This window comes from Leptinotarsa decemlineata, unplaced genomic scaffold (assembly GCF_025532065.1).
Source record: "Leptinotarsa decemlineata unplaced genomic scaffold, Ldec_3_MD MMD2_P_RNA_scaffold_5, whole genome shotgun sequence".
Classification (NCBI taxonomy): domain Eukaryota; kingdom Metazoa; phylum Arthropoda; class Insecta; order Coleoptera; family Chrysomelidae; genus Leptinotarsa; species Leptinotarsa decemlineata.
Window position 1 is genome coordinate 18,759,785 of NW_027412532.1, and position 21,121 is coordinate 18,780,905.

At 35.7% G+C, this 21,121-nt stretch overlaps 1 protein-coding gene and 1 long non-coding RNA gene across 2 annotated transcripts in view; both read right to left on the bottom strand.

Annotated features, from left to right (window-relative positions):
• Positions 1-21,121, bottom strand: part of LOC111502661 (Zn finger homeodomain 1) — a 961,246-nt gene that overhangs the window by 104,095 nt on the left and 836,030 nt on the right. The gene's annotated exons all lie outside the window — the stretch shown is intronic.
• LOC141479993 (uncharacterized) lies at positions 13,779-14,636 on the bottom strand. Its single transcript, XR_012464106.1, has 2 exons — positions 13,874-14,636; positions 13,779-13,820 (listed from the first exon to the last, which is right to left on the bottom strand). It is a non-coding gene; the product is annotated as an uncharacterized lncRNA (long non-coding RNA).

A 21,121-nucleotide genomic window follows, 5' to 3' on the forward strand; every position in this document is an offset into this window, starting at 1 on the left:
CCAAAAAAATGAGAGATTCCAAGCTAAGTTACTTCACGACGTTTCGATTGTTAGTATCCACAATCGTCTTCGGGTGATGACAGTCATCACTCGAATGCCGATTTCTGACTCCAGACATCTTCAATAATGTAAGGAACGCTTTCGAAAGTAGACTGTATTATCTATCGTATGGAACTAGATGGAGGTTATTTTGAGCACTTTATATATTGATATTATTTTTGTAGATTTCCTCAAATTTCGAAAAAAATTACAGAATTGATAGGTGGACAAAAGACCTTTCAAATGATGTATCAATCGACCCCCCATGCTATTGAAGAAGATAGGGGGGGTAGTTGCTGACCGCATTAGTCCCCCCAGAAATAAAAATTGACGTGTTCTTTGAAATTTTCAATTACATGTCCGTTTCTGACTCACAGGAGGGTCAAGTTTTCGTTGGAACGCCCTGTATAGATTGATTCTGCATTATATATTTTTCAAATATTCAATACTTTAAAAAACAAATGACAAAAAAAATAATGGCAAGTGTCATTATTTTAAATAAACTATTTTTGGAGGAACCATCCATCGTCTTGATATTTATGAATTGTTCTCTATTTGAACTTGACGTAGTTTCGGCTCTTTCAGCTGTTTTATTTTTATTTCATCATAATTTCAGACTGATCTGGGATCACATTTTTTGTCCCTGTCAACCGACAAACTGGCGCTTTTTAATTTTGAATTTAATCACGTTCGTTGATGATTCCCATTACCATATCAGCATTTATTCAAACATGTGAAGGTGGAATATCCGAATAACGAGTTACATAAAGTCAAACACAGACGTAATTGGTAATGGAACGCCGAAAACGAATCTGCGAAATCGCGGTACTTTGGAAACAGTGTTGCCGATTATTTCAATATTCCTATGATGAATTGAGTTAGCTGATTAACGGAAAAACTTTTTTTTAAAACAGATTCACGGAGATGATTATGGATAACTTCAACCAAATCGTCGTAAAGTAGATGGATTTGAAATATTTTTCTTTCTTCGACATTCTATCAAAACTCATTCGACTCATTTCAGGGCACAATATTTCATTTTTTTTTATAAAATAAACAGCTTGTACTTCTCCATCTCATATTCATTGATTTCATTAAGTATTTTCAAGAACTCATTGGAGGATCAGAATTTTTATCTACATTTTTTGAGTATTTCTACCTTCCACAATCTAAAAAACAATATGAAAAATGTAATGGCGAACTAGAAAGTGGCCGTCAATGAATATCTTTCGAATACATTTATCATCAATGCTGGTGTTCCTCAGGGATCCATATTCTCTCCAACCCTCTTTTTATTGTATATCAAGGACTTATTGAAAAAAACGAAGAATGCAATATAAGGTTTTGTTGACGACAGCACACTTGTCTCGTCATTCCATTTGGATTCCAGGACATCGGCTGGGGATGCACATCTTCACTGGCAGCAGGAGGTTGCATATGACGATCTTGGGGTGATTTCGAATTGGGGTGAAACTAACCAGGTTCAATTCAATGCCACAAAAACCCAGACATCGGTTTTCTCCAAAAACACAAATGTCTTCGAACCGGATGACATAATGTAAGGACAGACAACTCTGTTTTCTGATTTGATAAGTTTGTTGGAGGTTAAAATGGACACCAATTTATCTTGGCACAATCATGTCGCTGGAATTGCAAAGGCTACTTCTCAAAAGCTTGGAACACTGTTCCGAATCAGAAAACTGTACACACCTCAGCAACTTTTGATGGTTAATAAAGCTCAGATCAGACCTTCTTTGGAGTATTGTTTTCATGTATGGAAACCCGCCCCTAAGCATACCCTGAAGCTGGTGGATTCCATTCACAAAAGAGCCATCCGCCTGATTGGAGACGCGAACATCACTTGCAACCTTGATAGTCTGGAACATCGAAGAAAGGTTGGAGATTTGCCACTCTTTGATACTTTCACGGGAGGTGCTCAAGTGACTTGGCACATTTGATTCCACCAAGAGCGGTACATATTAGAAATACGCGACGGACTGTTGCTGCTCATCATTTTGAACTTGAAGTTCTGTTACTGTAATCGAGTTGGTAATAGCTTCGTTTGCTAGTTTGTCTGCCATCTCATTACCTGCTATTCCTATATGCGATGAAAACCACATAAAATGGAAATGTGAAATACGCCAATGTTGTTGATTCACTTCTGAAACATTCGAAATGATAAAAGGTGTTTTCTTGTTTCTTGTTGCTTTTTCGTCAATATTCAATACGGGTAACAGGTAGCTGAGTACGATCCATTTCCAAGGAACTGTTCGAAATTCACTCATCTCCAAATATGAGGATATACACTGATTCTTTGAGCTAAGAGTGGGGCTCACTGGCAAATCATTCTCATCTTGTTCCAGTCAACTAGCTACTCAGCTCTTTGTTTAAAAATGGTTTCTAACAATTTTGTTGCTGGTAATTGTCTGTTCCTGATGTAAATTCGATATTCATTCCCACACACGATTGATGGTCTTGAAGAGTCACCAGTGGGTATAACTTTTAGCAAAATAACTTGTTTATTTCTAATTTTAGTAATATTCAAGTCTAGAAAATGTATTAGCTTATCCACCTTCATCTTGATAGGAAATTCAATCGACTGTCGAATAAAATTGACAGACTCAACAAACTTTCCCAACTGCCTGATATTTGTATCAAGTATCGGGTAATTCCATCACATACGAAAAATTCACACAAACCGACAACTGCGCTCAAATCCGCCACCATGTAATTGTCCCGACCGTAAATCGCCCCCAGCAGTCGAATAGACCTCCCCAGGTGATTCCTCGATCCCGAGTTTAATTTACCTGTGTAATGAGCTGGATGCAGATTCTAGAGCCGCAGTCTGCCGTTGTGGGCCTTGGTGGGCCGCGAGACGGAGTTACATCCGCCACCCACCTATTAATTTAATGGCATTCAGCCATTCTTTCGTTTAATTTAAATGACAAAGTAACGTTTGTAAATGCGTCCCGACGCCATTTCGGTCGTTACCCGAAGTCAATTTTAGGTAAGGGTTGATCGTCTTCAAAATGCTTACTTACACCTCGAATGACGGGAGGGGGGAGGGGGGAAATTTGAGAAAACCGCAATGTGGGGATTACGACATAGTAAATGTTATTTTTCTAGTCTGTCTAGTCTAGTCTGTAGTCTGTCGACTACATTTTTCGGATGTGTCCTCAAGTAATGGTTAACCTGATAGTTTATTAATAGACAAAACACGATAGTAACACTTTTTCAATGTTTTGGTTGGTTTCCGGGTTTTGCCATGGTCTCCTTTGGTTATAATCTCCAATGTTCCAACTGCAACTCCGGCAGTCATCTTCTGAAATACAGTTTCTGTTGATAAGTCAAGAAAATCACTTCAACCACGTCACTGATGACTGCCGCAGTTGCAGTTGAACGTTTGGAGAATATAACCAAAGAAAACCATGGCAAAACTCGGAAATCAACCAAAACATTGACGCCAGCCGTGAAAGCCAACATTTCTATTACACTTTTTGGCCCAAAATGGTGTATACCAGTGAGGGTGGCAGTGTTCCATGTAAGTGCAATTTATTACCATTCATTCAAAGTAGAACTCAAGTGAATGATATCTGATTTTCATTCCACAACGAATGTTTGAAATATAAACTGAGTAGAAAAGTATCTTCTGTATAGTTCACTGTTCATATAGAAGTATTTGTTTCGAAAGAATTTTTTTCTTCCGTGTAATTGAATGTTTATATGAAAGTAGCTGTTTCAGGAGGACTTTCTTTCAGTTTGTGTTTGAAAGTCACTTCTATGCATGATCTACACATCCATGTATAGAGTTACTTATTTTCAAATCGATTACTTCCTTCCTTTCTTTGGAAGATTCCCTCATCCCTTTTTTTGTATCAAGATGGAGTAGTAGAAAGCCAAAAACTTTCTTTCCCAAAAATTAATCACTCCTAAAAATATAACCCCTTCAATTCAAAGAGTGTAGGTACTGTTCTCCTCAAAGAATTCTTGCCTTCTTCGTCGATAACCAAACACTTTCTGCCAGTTGGTCCAAAAAGCTGTTGTTTTCCGCGAGTTCCTTAAGAATTCTATTGACACCGGTTATACTCGCGCATTTTTGCACTGCTTCCTCCTTACTTTTCATTTCGGGCGAATATTGTATTCTCAAAGAATTATAAACATTCATAACAATGATTTTATTAAAACAACGATAAAAATAAAATAAAAACAACAATAAAAATTAATTGGCGCTCCGGGGCGACTTCATTGATTCCAGTGGCGCATTTGCTTTTTCAGCTGCAGGAAAACCGGGAAAAACCTGCAGCACCACATCATCTGAAGATCTTGATCTAACAATGCCCTCTCTCTTATAAAACAGAATGTAGGGTGTCTCCAGAGGCTCCAATAAATTCAATACATCAGCAGAACACTTCGTGATACGACTATCGTCAAACTTAAACCAGTCCGTTTCTTCTTTGACCAAGGCGTAATAATGACCAAATTCAACGCCAGAACCACAGTGAACAATGACTGCATGAATATTATAATAGTGGTTGAAATGTTCATCTATTTCGAACTTTCCAAAGAGTTTCTTGCTTCCGTTAGAGGTTGAGCCTTGTTTGAAAATCATCAGTGTTATTATTAGATTGACTGGAGCCTCACCAGAATGTCATCGTGATTTCATCCAGGTTTGGAGACCAGCTCCCCTACCCTTTTGGCTGATTGTTGGTCTTGAGAGGGACCAATGGGTTCATGACTGAGTTGGTGACGGCACGAAGTCCTTAGACATCAGTGCCGCCCTTCACGGGATACCCCTACCTGGCTGGGGTGGGATGGATGAAAAAGTTATTCATCCGTTAACGGGGGACATGAGGGCCTCATTCGACAGAGTGTCGGGGCCTTCTATATCGGGAGGGGTCGTCTATAGCATAATCTGTGGCTTCGCTAACTAACGGGTTTTCATGAGTTTCCGTTTTTTCGAAAACTCTCTCATTCCTCGACTGAATGGACTGCCGAATGGAAGGCAGCTGCAAATCTCTGCGGATGACTTCATTCCGCACGAACCAAGGAGCATTCACAATCATCCTAATTAACTTATTTTGCAACCTTTCCAAAATGGAAATGTTGGACGGAGCCGCTTGTCCCCAGACGCCTGAAGCGTATATGATGACAGGCTTGAACGTCGTGTTATAGATCGTAATTTTGTTTTTTAAACTCATCTTTGATTTTCTATTGATCAGAGGGTACAGACTGGCTATCCGACCCTCGATCTTAGATTTGACGTACATAATGTGCGGGTTCCAAGTGAGCCTACGGTCTATCAAAAGGCCGAAGTACTTTACCCGCGCTTGCCAGTCAATCTTCCTTCCAGAGATTCTCACTTTTCTGGCCGGAGAAGATAGTAATCTTCCCATGGTTATCGCCTGAGTCTTTTCCGGGTTTACTCGGATCTTCCAATCGAGGTACCAGCGCTCGAGGTCGTCCAATGCACGTTGTATGTAGACGACGCCGAGCTCTCGACCCATGGAAGATGAGAGAAGAGCCGTGTCATCGGCGTACAGGGATATCTTCACTCGTTCGGACCTAGGCAGGTCGCTGGTATAGAGTGAATACAGCGTCGGAGAGAGCACGGCCCCCTGTGGCACTCCAGCGAGGATCTCTCTGCTGTCAGACAGAGAGCCCTCTACTCTGACCTGAAAAGTTCTGTCTTTCAGGAAAGACCCGATCCACCGGATCAGGCCCCGAGGTAGGTCGAACGCGTTTAGCTTGTGCAGAAGACCTTCGTGCCATACTCGGTCGAAGGCCTTCGAAATGTCTAACAGCACAATATGTACTTTTTTGTTAGTGTTTAGCTCGCTGATGGTGTTTTCGACCAACCTTAGAGCCGTAACTCAGTGGAGTGATCTCTCCTGAAGCCGAATTGTTCGTTAGGCGGAACATTTCGGTCCTCAACTTCTTCGTTGAGTCTTTGCAGTACAACTCTTTCAGCCAGCTTAGCCGCCGACGAGAGTAGACTGATCGGGCGATAGTTCTGCGGGAACAGCAGGTTCTGACCCTGTTTTGGGAGCATGACGACGATCGCATGCTTCCATCTTCTAGGGAAGTGTCTGAGGGCCAACGAACTGTTGATTAGATTTAAAAGAAATTCGACGCAGTTTTCCGGGAGTCTCTTCAACAACCTGTTGGTTATTGAGTCGGCCCCCGGAGGACTGGAACCTCAGCTATACTTGTTTCCTTATAACAGTCAGTTAGTTTGGCGCATGTTTGACATGCTGTCAGTTTCGGACGATTCACCGTTTCTGAACAACTAGCTTCCATGTTGTATAACTTTTTATTCAACGCGCTCTCGAATTAAATTGAAGAATATCACTAAGACTCAGACTAAGACTAAGACTAACCTCTCTACCATGGCCTTTAAACTTCCACCAGAAAATAATATAATATTTTCTTCCTATGGATGTAGCCAAGTCGGTCTTATTGATGGGTGCAGCGTGTCTGTTGACGGTATAATTCAAACAAATATTCATTTATACCGTCTTCAAAAACAGTGTTTTTCCAATTCCCTTCAGCTAAATACTTATTTGTTGGAGAATGTCTTGATTACTACTGGATAATTTCCACATTTGTTGTAGTTGATGTGTTATTTTGTTTGTTATGAGATTTTTCAAGAATAAATTTTGTATATTCATTTATTCAAATTATTTAGAGTAAATGACTGAATACAGTTCGCTGAGTACAGTACAGTACAATTATAAAAAATTGTCACGAATGAGAAACATATTAAAATTATGTGTACATACATAAGTAGTTTGAATGTAACAAGAGTCCAATAATTTGAATTTTCATGAAGAGACAGAAAAGGATGAAACTTACTATATTCATAAATAATTTTCGAATTTTTGTTTTACGTCGATAAAGGCAACTTAAAAATTAACATTTTTGTCGGAGGGAATATTTATCAGCCCATTATAAATTCTTCTATGAAATAATTACTTATGCGGGAGCGAATAATTAAATACGGAGGGAGGATATTTTTTATCTTCTGGAATGGAAATTTAAATGCAAATTTTAATAATTTTTCCCAGTGTAACCTATGGGAAAGTTGAATTTCCTTAGAGGTGAGTCGTTCGATGTTGGAATATCCACAAATTTATCACTCGAAAACGAATGTTAGGAGATTTGAATAATCGTAGATATCTTCATATTCTTCTTCTCGTGACATATTCTTCATTCCCAAGAAAACGTTGCTCAGCTCCGATGTTGTGAACTATAATAAAATCTGCCACCATAAAATGTGAGCATATGTCTCGTCACTTCGCATCACTTTCGCCAAATTCGGAGTTGAAACAATTTCAACCAATGAATCTTCCACGCCCACGACCATATCAAAAAAGCAAGTCAGCTCCTCGACACATTCCGAATGATAATGTTATATCGTCTTGGAGTTATTTCGAATTCGCGAGAGCGGGGCGGCTGAGGTGGCCAAAGTACCGAAACAATAACCACGAGACCTGACCGCCAACGATGTCCCGCTCCACCGCGACATTCTTCCCATAAAAACGGCCCTCCATCCTTTATGCTCTATTTGCATACCGTTCCGATGGCGATGCCGGTGTCTCTTCGGCGAAACACGAAAAAGGTGTTACTCCGCCGTGCGGGTTGGAACCGAGACCCCGCTGAAATTAATGAACTGCCGTCCACGTAGGATACGAAATAATCCACTTTTCCAGCAATTTGCTCTACCTTATTTGCTGAATTAAGTTTCTTCCCGGCGGACTTTTTGCTACAGTAACTTCGAGAGAAATAAGCGAAGTATATTAATGATGAATGGCAGATTTGAAATAATCACTGAATCTATCTTTTAGATTTCTCACATGTTCCATTTGAATGAAAATCTACCTTTACATATGCGTCATCAATCAATATAACAAGAAAACACGTTTTTTTGTTCAAAATTGGCTTTATTCATCAATGTAATTTCCATCAAGGGCCACACAATCATTCCAACGCCTCTCTAAAATATCAGTACCATTTTTGTAGAACGATTCATCTTTTGCATCAAAAAAGGCTTCAGTTTTAGCAATAACGCCTTCATTCGAGGGAAATTTCTCTCTGGTGGGTGAACATTTTTTTGAGGTCTGCGAACAGCCAGTAGTCACTGGGATCCAAATCTGGTGAATATAGTATATGCGGGAGCAATGCGAAGCCCATTTCATGCAATTTTGCTATCTTTTTCATTGATGTGTGATACTGTGCAGTGTTTTTTGATGAAACAGCACTTTCTTTTTCTTCAAATGGGGTCGTTTTTTGCAATTCCGGCCTTCAAACCGGATTAAAACATTATTGACTACGCCTTTAGAAGTAGTCAACAACTATTTTATTAGTTTTTTGAAATAGAATATAAAGAATTATTACGCTTAAATATATGTGAGTGTGTATTGAAAATGTGATTTTTTCATCATGGGAATTTATGGTGAACAATCAATATAGTGGTTAACAAAATTATTGTTTTTCTATTATTATTTTTTTTTTTCAGTTTTCAATTAGTGCACGAATCTCATATCGATCATATTGTTTCGTGAAGAGTTTTATTCCTTTCTTGAATCTGAATTTGGAAGTCTCGTTTTCAATTCTTTAGGAAATATATTAAATGCCTTTGGAGCTAGGACTCTATAACAGTTTTGACCAATTGATTTGGATGCGAAGGGTATTGAGAAGTTACCAATTTGCCTCGTTGTATAAGCATGAGATGGTTTCAGGAGTTCATTTTTATTTAAGAACTGCGTTGTAGTTATGCTAATGAAAAATAATTGTCTCAGATCAAACATATTAGACTCTTCATGAAGAGCGTCGCTTGAATATCTATTATTTCTGTTTAGAATCATTCTCAGAAAACGCCACTTCAAGATGTTTGAGGTGACTTTTGGAGATTCCTCCCCATCCTATAATCCCATAGTTCAAATGAGATTCTACTAAACTCATATATATATATATATATATATATATATATATATATATATATATATATGTAAACAGTCATTTGTCAGCCCGTAGAATATACGATGTGAACTCTGGTCAGCCCTCGGAAACGTCGGTCGTCCCGGTTTCGGGCTCACCAACGTTTCCCACTGTATATAGTGTTTTTTGGACATGTTATCATGTGAAATGACGTTTAGCAAATTTTCGGTTGGGCCGACCATTACACCATATACACATAGCTGATACACCACCTACTTTCACAAAACTTCGCCAGGAGGCGTGGCTGTGTAATTGTATACACCTGATGTGAATAGTGTCTTTGTGAGCCCAGGTTTATACGAACACTTTCAATGGATAGCATGTTGGTCAGCCCACAATCGGGCAACGCTGCACTTGCATTTCATGACTCTAACTAGATTGTCGTGGTGCAGAAATTCGATAATAGAAATGGAAATTTTTTTGAGAGATGTAGAATTTTATGAAAAAGTTCCTGTTTTGTATGTTTTTTGTACAAGCGTTCGTGTGCGTGCAACACCCTATATCTATACAAGCAATTTAGATCAGGAATTGTTTCGCATATAAAAGTTTTATCAGAGCTTCGTAACATATTCACTTGTAGAAAAATGCTTGATCTGAACTCATACTTTCCCACATTCGACTACTTACCCGAAATCAGCTTTTTCGGATAACGGTGTCGAGTACGGAAATGTACTGTTTCCGTTCTAGTTAGGATAATAATAATATAATTACTAACAGTGCGTTATTCCATTTAGCTTGTCGAAGCAATTTTAACCTCTGCACTATCTTAGATACAAAAATTTGAATATGTTATAAGTTGAAAATATCAATATAGTGTTCGGAATCACACGTTAAAATGTAAGACCTCGTTAATCTATAACTAGTACAAGTTTATACTTCTGAGGGTTGTCGTTCGTAGGGGTGCGACAGACATATTTTAAACCGTTTCCTGTTTGTATTTTCAAATGTAGATTTTCAAATTCTAATTATTTGGCATGGACGCCTCAACAGAAATCACGTTGTGTAAATCAATTTTAGACATTAAGCAGGAAACTTCGGATTTGACTTTGAAATTGTAGATTTGAAAACCTGACTGCACAAAAATAATCGAAGTGTGACTGAGTAGAAATGAGTAGATGAAAAATGACATTAGATAAAAATCGCACTAAGTATGTTTTCTATGACGAAACGAAATTCTGAGTGACTAGCATAAGGTAAGATATAATTTGTGAAACAGATATTAGTAATAAGTTTCAATTCTCTTTTTCTTAGCAATAGTTTTTTCGAAAACTCCCTTTCAGTTTTTGGAGGTATGATGTTGTTCAGGTTGAACATAATGAAGTGGAGATTAAACCAATGTTTTTTTATTATGTTGACTGTTCATGACGATGAATACGTCATATCATCATCGATTATAACCTGCAGCAGACATTTCAATCAAAATAAAAAAGACTTGGAATATTTCAGCACAGAAAAAATTTGATCAGGTTGAATAAACATTTATTCGAATGGAGTATTATTCTTCAATTTGAGAACTGCTGACAAAAATTTTTCGGTAAACTAATAAACACGTAGTATGAAAAAATAACATAATTTCTAATGAAATGAAACTACAACATGGGTAAAAAAATATCAAATGAAAATTATTAATATTATTTCTTCTTTCTAAAACAACAGTAAACGTATTCTTTGATTGCAGCCCAGTTTCTATTTTTTAATAATGATGAATATTTCTTTTCCTTATATTTTAGATAGAAACAAAAACTAATTCAATTCTAGCACTTCTTTTTTTTTTCGGAGCGAAAAACTTTTTGACTATATTTCGTTTTGCTCCTTAGACCAAGTTTGTTTTTGAGAAGGTTTTATTGTTTTCAAAACTGTGCGTGTCTGATGATCTGAAATGAGATCAGTGTGTTGAAAAACTCTATCAAGATATCAAACGGGTTGAAAATGGATCCAAAAATGAATGATAGAAATAAAAAATGGAAGGACGATACTGAAAAGTGATTTGACTCATTTCCAACCTATACTCAGAGATACGGATGATTCCAAAACAGCTCAAAATATAAATAATTGATTGCATATAGGGAATTTTTTTCAAAAGGAACCACGTTCAATATCTCCATATATAAGACAGTAATGTAAATTTCCCGAAACACCTAATTTTTGTGAAATAATATAAGGTATCGCTAAGATGCGTACACACTCCTCTTCAAAATATCAAACAAAATAACCCCATATATGCCATATATTGGATAAGTGATTTTATCAGGAATTCAACGATGATTTTTCGGGGTTGATTTCTAATTTACTGTGAAGAAGGACCTTGAAGTATAAGTGAACGACTTTTTAGATTAATTGATACAATCTCTCACAAAAACGTATACAACAATTATTTCTATTGTCAAGTTCCTAACAGAAAACAACTTTTGTCGCGTTGAATTATATCTGTCGGATTTTTGGCAAAGTTTCTCACACAAAACACTTCAAAATACTTTCTAAAACTCACAGCCAAAAATGTTCCACTAAACAGTTTTATAAAAACGCGACACGTGTTTCGCCATACAATGGCTTCTTCGGGCGTATCTTTATCTACTATATTTTACAAATTCAATGCTTGGTATACCTAATTTTAAAATTTAAAGTACCTACATTTCAAGTACTTGAGTTTGTAATGGATTAAATGACCTGAGCTTATGTCCCAGTCCCCACATTTGAAAAATATTCAGTAACGGTTATTCAATTCTAATTGATCATTTAGTTAGTTACCCGAATTCTTGAATCTATTGATTGCTTGACATTTTAGAAGATTGAATTTCAAACTCTTCTCTTCTAAATATAACATGTCATATTCATGACTGAACTCATGTACTTCTGCTAAAAGATGGTTTGCAAATGTGAAATTGGTCTTTCTATTCACAAAATTACATCTGAGCTTTTAATTATTTGGAAAATAATCTCCCTGTTTGGCCATTATACAGTTTTGGGCAAGAGCCACAACTCAGCTGATATACTCCTGATCTATCCAATACCGAAGTTTTGTCTTTATTGTTTTTAATAAATGCACTTACACTATTATTCGGACTATTACTATTTCTGTGAGCTAAGTTTACGCATTCTTTCTTCAAAAAAATATTATTGGTTGGTTCAGCCAAAAATGACAATGTCTCATAACTGACGTTATCGCATCTTGAATTTGGGTAGATATGGTCCATGGCTTGCTTTTGTAGTTTTTGTTTGATTTGTTTGATCAAACTCAGCTCTCTCTGGAAATTATTCAATGGTCTATGAAGAATATTATTGAATGCAGCAACTTTATGCTGGTAAGAGTGCGTAGAGGAATTATGTATGATAATGTCCGTGTAAGATGGTTTGTGGAAAATGTAATGATTTCATTATTCACTAGTGATAAATGGATATCGTAATGCTTGAAGAAATACATGCATAATGAATATTTAATACAACAGTCCTGAACAAACTGTAACGTCTATTTGATAAAAAAAAAATTGATGAGCTTCCGTGAAGTATCATATTTATTCTAATACTTTCTACACACATTCACATCAAATCGATATACCAAATTTGGAACATCCATTCGAACTAAAAATAAAAACACAGGAAAATAATATTTCATTTGAGTTAGGAATTGGAAAACAGTGAATTACTTAAAATTAAGTAGATTCTATGATATTTATTTGTAATCGTCATATACCTATATATTCTCTTATTATTCTCTAAGTATACCAAAATATTGGCAAGCCAATTAACAAAATAGCATTTGGACCATTGCAAAGATCGTAACGGTTCTCAAAGAGTTTCGCGCTAAATTGTTAACGCGTGTCAAACAATTGCAGATTTCGTAGGAATACTGAAACTTTAATGAAATGAATAAAAACACTTTTGTCTAATTACCTATATTTGATTTTATTTATATGACCGTTTTCGGGTTTGACCCCATTACCAAGTATTACCTTACCTATAAATTTCGTCGCCGCTGATATATACCATTATTTTTTGAAGAGAAATTTTGATGATCATAATATCCTCCATTTCATAAATTTATTATCGGATGAAAAGTGCAATTTTCTATACTTCACTGAATTTGACTTCGATACTAAATTTTCCCATTTTCATGATGTTTTTCTTCAAGCTTTTGATATATCCTTTCCTAAACAGTTTCAAAAAATTAAACAAAACCAAAATTCAAGTAGACACAAACCATGGATTACTAAGGATATCGTTGAAGAAGGTATATTACTCAGAGATATTTATAATTTGAACAAGAGCCAATGTACATTTATTGGGTCAATATAAGCAACTCTTAAAAAATCATAGACAAAAAATTGTGCTCTCAAAAAGTCAATACTTTAATAATCAATTCCTCAAGGCTCAACATAAATCTGAAGCTGCCTGGTCTATCATCAGGAAAAATACTATTATAAACGATTCATCTAAGACATTGGCGATGGTGTACTTGTTGACGATGGTCCCGGTATATCTCAAGCATTTAGTAGTAATTTTGTCGATTCAGTGGAGTCATTAGTAAAAAATACTGCACCTGGTGGCATTGAAAATCGTTGTGTGAAAACTGAGAGTCTTTTCCTCTATCCAATAGATGAAACTAAACTCGTGGAAATAATTGAATTCGCATGTTTGAAAAATTCCAGTGGGGTTGATGAATTGCCAGGCAATGTTTTAATGAAGGCTGCTTTGAAAATAATGGAACCTCTGATTTATCTAATCAATTTATCTTTCTCTGAAGGTATTTTTCCTTCCCGACTTAAGCAAGCAATGGTCGTCCCAGTCTATAAAAAAAGCGATAAGCATGTAATGTCGAACTACAGAGGTATTGCTTTACTATCTCCATTTTCGAAAATATTTGAAGAATCATATCAAAACTTGTGTCCTTTTTAAATAAATACAATATCGTATCTGACAACCAATATGGGTTTCAAGTGGGCTTGTCAACCCAGGATGCCATCCTTTCTCTACATAATCATGTATTATCAAACTTCGACAACGATGAAAAATCACTTAGTGTTCTTTTCGACTTGACACGAGCGTTTGATATCAGTCATCATGGTCTTCTTCTTGATGAACTGTTTGGCATGGGCGTTCGTGGTCCAAGTCTGAAATGGATTGAAACCTATTCAACTGGTCGTACACAGGTTGTTAAAGTTAGGTTTCAGACTGGGTCATTTTTCTCTGAATTTCGAAACGTTGTTACAGGTGTGCCCCAAGGTAGTGTTTTGGGGCCTACACTATTTATTTTATTTGTTAATGACCTTTCAAAAATTAATCATCCACAGTGCTCTATACAATTTGCTGATGACACATATTTTACTGTCAGTGGTTCGGAATGTGAAACATTGTCAGTAAGAGCAAATGATGCTGTATTCAACATGCAAAATTATTGTTCTAAGAATGGCTTGATTCTAAATAATCTTAAAACCAACACCACTTTCTTTACAATTCAGGAAACTGATTGTAGTGTATTGGTTAGGTCTGAGATTAAAAATATTGAACAGGTAAACTATAAAAAATTTTTAGGAGTTTTTATTGATTCCCAACTCAATTGCAATCATCATGTTGATTTCATACTGAAGAAATTAGCGACACATTGTTTCGTTATATGGAATCTGCGTAATTTTGTAGTTACTATTATGCATATATTTACTCTGCCCTCAATTACTGTATTATTTGTTTTGGCAACTGCAATAGAATCAGTGTCTTATTAATTTTCCAGAAAAAAAATATTAGAATAATTTGTTTTAAAAAAAAACTCGATTCCTGTAAACCACTATTTGCAAAGTTGAGTATATTAACTGTTACTTGCATGTATATTTTTAATTGCGTAATCTACGTTAAATCAAATTGCTCCAAGTTTTAGAACAGAGATGATACATGTCTTCTTTCGGGCTTCACCCTGAGAAAAAACTATAACATTTTAATTCCTAGTCATAAGTTAGCCAAGGTGACTAATGGACCTCATATCATGTCAAAAAAACTGTACAACAAGCTCCCAATATCCATTAAAAAATAACTAGTATAAAGCTCTCTAAACAAAAAGTTCGGAAAGTATTATGTGAAAAGGTATTTTATTCGCTTGATGAATTTTTTCAGTCTGATTTGGAATTTTAAATTTTAATTTTTGTACCCCTTTTATGGTCTGAATGTTATGTAATATATCATATAATTATGTTGTTTTATGATTGTGACCTCATTGTAATTGTACTGAGTTATGTGACTTTTTCCATGGCGTCCCTAGGTCTACGGAAATAAAGATTTTTGATTTGATTTGAAGTATTGAAAAAATACTTAATAATGCGGGGTCAGACCCGAAACTGGTCGTATACATAAAATCAACTAGTGGTACTTAGACAAAAGTGTTTTTATTCATTCCATTAAAGTGATCATGAATTACCACAAAATAAACAAGTAATCAATCATACATAATACAGAAACTATATGAAACATAAATAGTCAATAGTAACGGCATCTTTTTCTTTTCCTAATATATTTTGTCCGGTAAACTATCACATAGTTTACCTCTGAAAAACTGGATTTGCCAGGATTTTGAAAACACTTGATACCCTCACGATGAAATCCAATGATACACTGAAATGGATCGCGTTCCTGGTCAGCCCTTCGATGTGGCAGCATTGTAGGGCTGACCAAGATGCTCTTCATATAGCGATTTGTATAACTATGGGCTGACCAACAGCATGGGGCTGACAAAGGTTTAAAGGATATGTAAAATTTTTATTTTCAGAAAAAATCTACCCCTCTGATGGGCCTATTAATAAAATCATACCACTGAAGAGTATTCCGAAAAGTATATACCTAAATATATTCGGGAAGTGCTGGGTGGACCAACGCCCCGTTCATATACCGGGCTCACCAATATGCAATGAACAAATATATATATATATATATATATATAGCGAGAGGTGTTACTCGTAACACCTCTCGCAGTAACTCGTCTTGATAATGCCATCTGAGATGATGGCGAAACGTCGACTATCGAATAGTACACAACGGATGAACACCCGGAAAAACAACACATCATATATATATATATATATATATATATATATATATATATATATATATATATATATATATATATATTATATATATATATTATATATATATATATATATATATATATATATATATATATATATATATATAATATATATAGGGTGTCCCTGGACTTCCTCTTTTCCTCTCGGGAATGTATAGATGGGGTCAAAATATCACCAGTACTTCATATAACTTTTTTTCCTAAAAGTCTTCGTAACCAATCATCCAAATTTTGGTAATTGACTAAACAAATGAATTCCTTCGATGAGCTTTCATGCAGGAGTCAGTTGTTTTGCTACAAAGTCAGGAACGGACTACCCCCGATGGTCCGCACCCCAAAACTTTGAAATGACAGATATTTTTCAATATTTTTCAACAAATTAAGGTTACTTGGATAATTTTATGAATAAAAGTACTCGTGTGGAAAGTCGATCGGAGCAACGAGTCTTGATAAAAATGTAGTTTCACTCGACGACATCAAACCCGCTCGTCCACCATTATCTGAAATGAATAATTATCAAAGCAGAAATAATAATGATAACGTTAATTCAACAACATTTATCCTGAGATGTCTACCATTATTCGAAAATATCAGTTTTTAAGGAAAATGGAAATGATAGGTAAAATGTTCATAACGAATTTTTATAATGCAAACACGTTTAACTAACGAAACTCACTGACTTTGTAGCAAAACAACTGACTCCTGCATGAAAGCTCATCGACGGAATTCATTTGTTTAGTCAATTACCAAAATTTGGATGATTTTGAATATTCACTTGAAAAGTTATCAAAGAAAAACATTTTTCATTTTGTAACTTCGAGGGCCCGTAACTTGGTTACGAAGACTTTTAGGAAAAAAAGTTATATGAAGTACTGGTGATATTTTGACCCCATCTATACATTCCCGAGAGGAAAAGAGGAAGTCCAGGGACACCCTGTATATATATATATATATATATATATATATATATATATATATATATATATATATATATATATATATATATATATATATATATATATATATATAATTTTAAGTTGTTTTGTATCGAATATTCCTGAAAGTTTTTTGAATCTGTACAAAATACATCGGAGTTTTTTTACCAGATATTCTACCTGTGACTTCCATTTCAAATGTCTATCAATTATGATTCCAAGGTATTTGATTTTATCTGCTGAGACTATGGTGAAGTTATCATCCAATGTAATTTGATTGAAATGTGGAAGACCTGTTTTGTTGCTGCAAAAAGGAAAGTAAACGGTTTTCTTTAGGTTTATCGAAAGCAATCTATGATTCAGCCATTGTATAATGTGAGGAAAGTTATTTTCAATTTTTTTCTTCAGTTTTTGCCAGGTTTCGTCTTCGTATATTATGACAGTATCATCTGCGAAATTTATTATTTCACAGTCTCCTTTTGTGAAGAAGAGATTGTTCATATATATTATGAAGAGAATTGGCCCCAACACCGTACCTTGAGGTACACCACATGTAATTGATTTTTCTTCACTGATGTGGTTTCGTACTTTAACTCGCTGTGTTCTGCCAGTCAAGTATGACGTCATTAAACTATGCGCTGTACCACGTACATCCACGTCTTCCAAGACTTCTAGGAGAACTGAGTGATCGACAGTGTCGAAGGCTTTTGCCAAGCCTATAAAAACTCCTATTGTTGGTGTCTTTGTATCAATTGCACAGTAAATTTTTGTTGTTAATGCCCTAATTGCTTCTTGTGTCGATTTTCTTTCTCTAAAATCAAATTGTGATGCTGATAGAATATTGTTTTTTTAAAAAAAATGAATTTAATCTTTTTTTTATTATTTTCTCAATTATTTTGCTGAAGTTAGATATCAGTGCAATAGGGCGATAATTAGACATTTCGGTTTTATTGCCATTTTTGTATATTGGTATAACTGTAGATGTTTTAAGTATAGAAGGAAAGATGCCAGTATCAAATAAATTATTGATGATGTGGACAAGAGGAGGAGTGATGTAGTCTGCAATAATTTTCAGTTTTTCTGCTTTGGAGCCATCGAATCCCGCCGTTTTTTTGTTCTTCAGTTGCGAAATCATGTATTTGACTTCTATATCATCAGTTGGAAATATTATTGGTTTTTTATTTTCTTTATATCCATCAATTCTTTAAATTTTTTTGGCTAATTCTGGTCCGACATTGGTGTAATGATCATTAAAGTTATTTGCTATGTCCAATGGGTCATTTGATACATATTCATCATTCAATTTAATACAGTTTATGTCTGTTGAGATGGGACTTGCGATTATTTCATTGACAGTTTTCCACAATACCTTTGAGTTCTCTTTGTTTGCCTGAATTTTATTTTTGTAAAAGTCTATTTTTGTTTTTTTAATAAGTTTGTCTAGACTTTTTTTATATTCTGTGTACTCTAACTGAAGTGTTTTATTATTTGGATCTTTTTTTAATTTGTGATACATTGTAATTTTTTTATTCGTCGATTTTACTAATGATTTGGTTATCCAATTTTTACGTTTTTTCTCTTTTCCTTTGATTTTTGAATATCTAGTAGACATTTCCACTGCATCCTGTACAAAACCAATGAACTTTTTGGTCGCCACTTGAGGTTCTATTGCTTGGAAAACTTCTTTCCATTCTACGTTTTCCATATTTTGTATTAATATGTTGTTATCTATAATTTTATGGTACTCTGAATGATCTCTTTGGATGTGTTCCAGTTTTCTTACTCCAGAGAAAACAATTTGGAGTAGGATCGTGAAGTGATCAGTTATGCAAGTTTGTATTGTCATTGGGAGAATGGTGTCATAAGTGTTGTTTTTAGCATGTATGAGAATGTGCATAATCATATGTAACAATTTTCTACAATGAAACAGATGAAAATGTCGTTCCCGGTTTCGAAAATGAATAGTCTATTCTGAGAAAGGCGTGATTTTATCGAACCCTAGCGGCAAAACTGTTCATTTTTAGGGGTTTGCGCAATGGTAACATTGGTTAAGAATTACATGGAAACATCATATCAAAAATTCAAAAAAATCCACCGAGACCCAAACTCCATAAGGATTTTGCGCGGTCCTTTATTCACCACATTACGAATAGTCCTGAATAAATGACAACTGATTTGGCAGAGGTAGCTTCAACAAGATGGCCGTTATCAATTGTCAAAGTTCGTAAGTCTCTATTGGAAGACCCCACAGAATTCAATGCAATGGAAACCCAGTTTTTTTAAGATGGTGAATGTGGCTGGAGCGTCATGGCACTTATTTTCGTTAGCATCAGTGTTTGATTGATTTTTCTGGTGTCAAATTGGCAGTATCGCGTTATTCGAATAACTTAGCTATGGAACCTTCACGCTCACTCTTGAGGGTACCAGATTCTATCCAGATAATAGCCATCTGCGAACGTATATCGCTACTTGCACAAGTTCCGCAGCGGTCAAGGCATTTCGAGGATTTTTTGCAGTACTTATGCATGTTGTTATGATCTAGGAGAACCAAATCCGGGCTATTAGGCCGTGGTCGAAAGAAAATTGCATTACCAAACGTTTCGTATGTTACTGCACCTGACATCTTCATTGGTTTACGTATTGAATGTTAAGACGGAGGTAGTATCTCATTGGCTTAGTAATGACAGATAGTTGTTGTATTGCTCTCTCTAATTGACGCCTGCCATGAAAGTCTATGTTCGTATATTATACAGTGGGCGCCATCTGGAAAAAAAATTAAATGGAAAGGGGGTCTTGTAACACATCTTTTTGAAGCTCCTGACAAATGCTTCACAACCCTAGAATATAATGTCAATATCTTCAACTAATTGCCTGAATACATTGACATTTAACTACATAATATGAGGTAATAAGCTTGAGGTCAGTTCAGAAGATGCTCGAAATGGTTGCCTTGAACTTCTTGACATATGAACACAGTAACGTCAATATTTCTGCAACTATTTATTATTCTCTACCGTATATCCAATATTGAAGCAGGTTCATTTTCGTATATCTTTTTCTTCGAATATCCCCATAAAAAAGTCCAAAGGCGTCAAATCTGGCGAGCGGGCTGGCCATTCTGTAGGACCTTGACGGTCAATCCATCGACCGGGAAAAGTAGTATCCAAATAGTTTCTTATTTGTCTGGAGTAATGTGGTGGTGCTCCATCTTGTTGGAATACAATATTCATATCGAATTCATTAGGACTCGCTTCGACGATTTCAGTGACGAGAGGGTCAACAGTAGTTTCCAGCATATTCAAATACAGTTTCCCTGTTAAATTTTGATCAATAAATAGAGGTTCTACAATATGGTTTCCCAATATTCCTGCCCAAAAGTTATTTTTTTCTGGATATTGGGTATGTGTTTCCCGGAAAACGTGAGGGTTGGTGACACTCCAATAACGGCAATTTTGTCTGTGAACATTGCCGTTTGAAAAAATGTGCATTCGTCACAAAATCAAATATTGTGGAGATAGGTAGGATGCCTTGCAATGGTTTCCGTCATGATTTCGCAGAATTCTGTTCCTTGATCAGGGTCATCTTCAGTTAATTGGTGTACCATTTTAATTTTATATAGATGATACCTATTCCTCTTCAAAAGTCTCCACTTAGTAGGAGACACCTCGCGACGGAATCAGTAGACTGTTCAGGATTTACTACCATCTCGACAATTATTTGCACTTGCTGTTCTTTATGAATGGACGGATGACCTAGGGGCCTTTTGTTATGTACACTACCGGTAGTTGTGAATTTGGATACAAGTTCCCTCAAATATTTTCTACAGATAGGACGATTCGGAAAACGTTCATTGGAAATCCCTTCGGTCTCGTGAAAGTTACGCGTCGCACCGTGAATAAAAATCGCTTCCATTTTTTCTTCCAATGGACGAGAATTGACCATTTTAGAGATTGTTGACGTGGTACCATTTTACTAGTAAAACCTTAAAGGGGGTTTTGGGATTGCCATATGGCAGATAAAAAGAAATATTTTTGGAAATATCGATATTAATGTGTTTGTCTTGTAGTAGTCTTGTAGTAGGTGA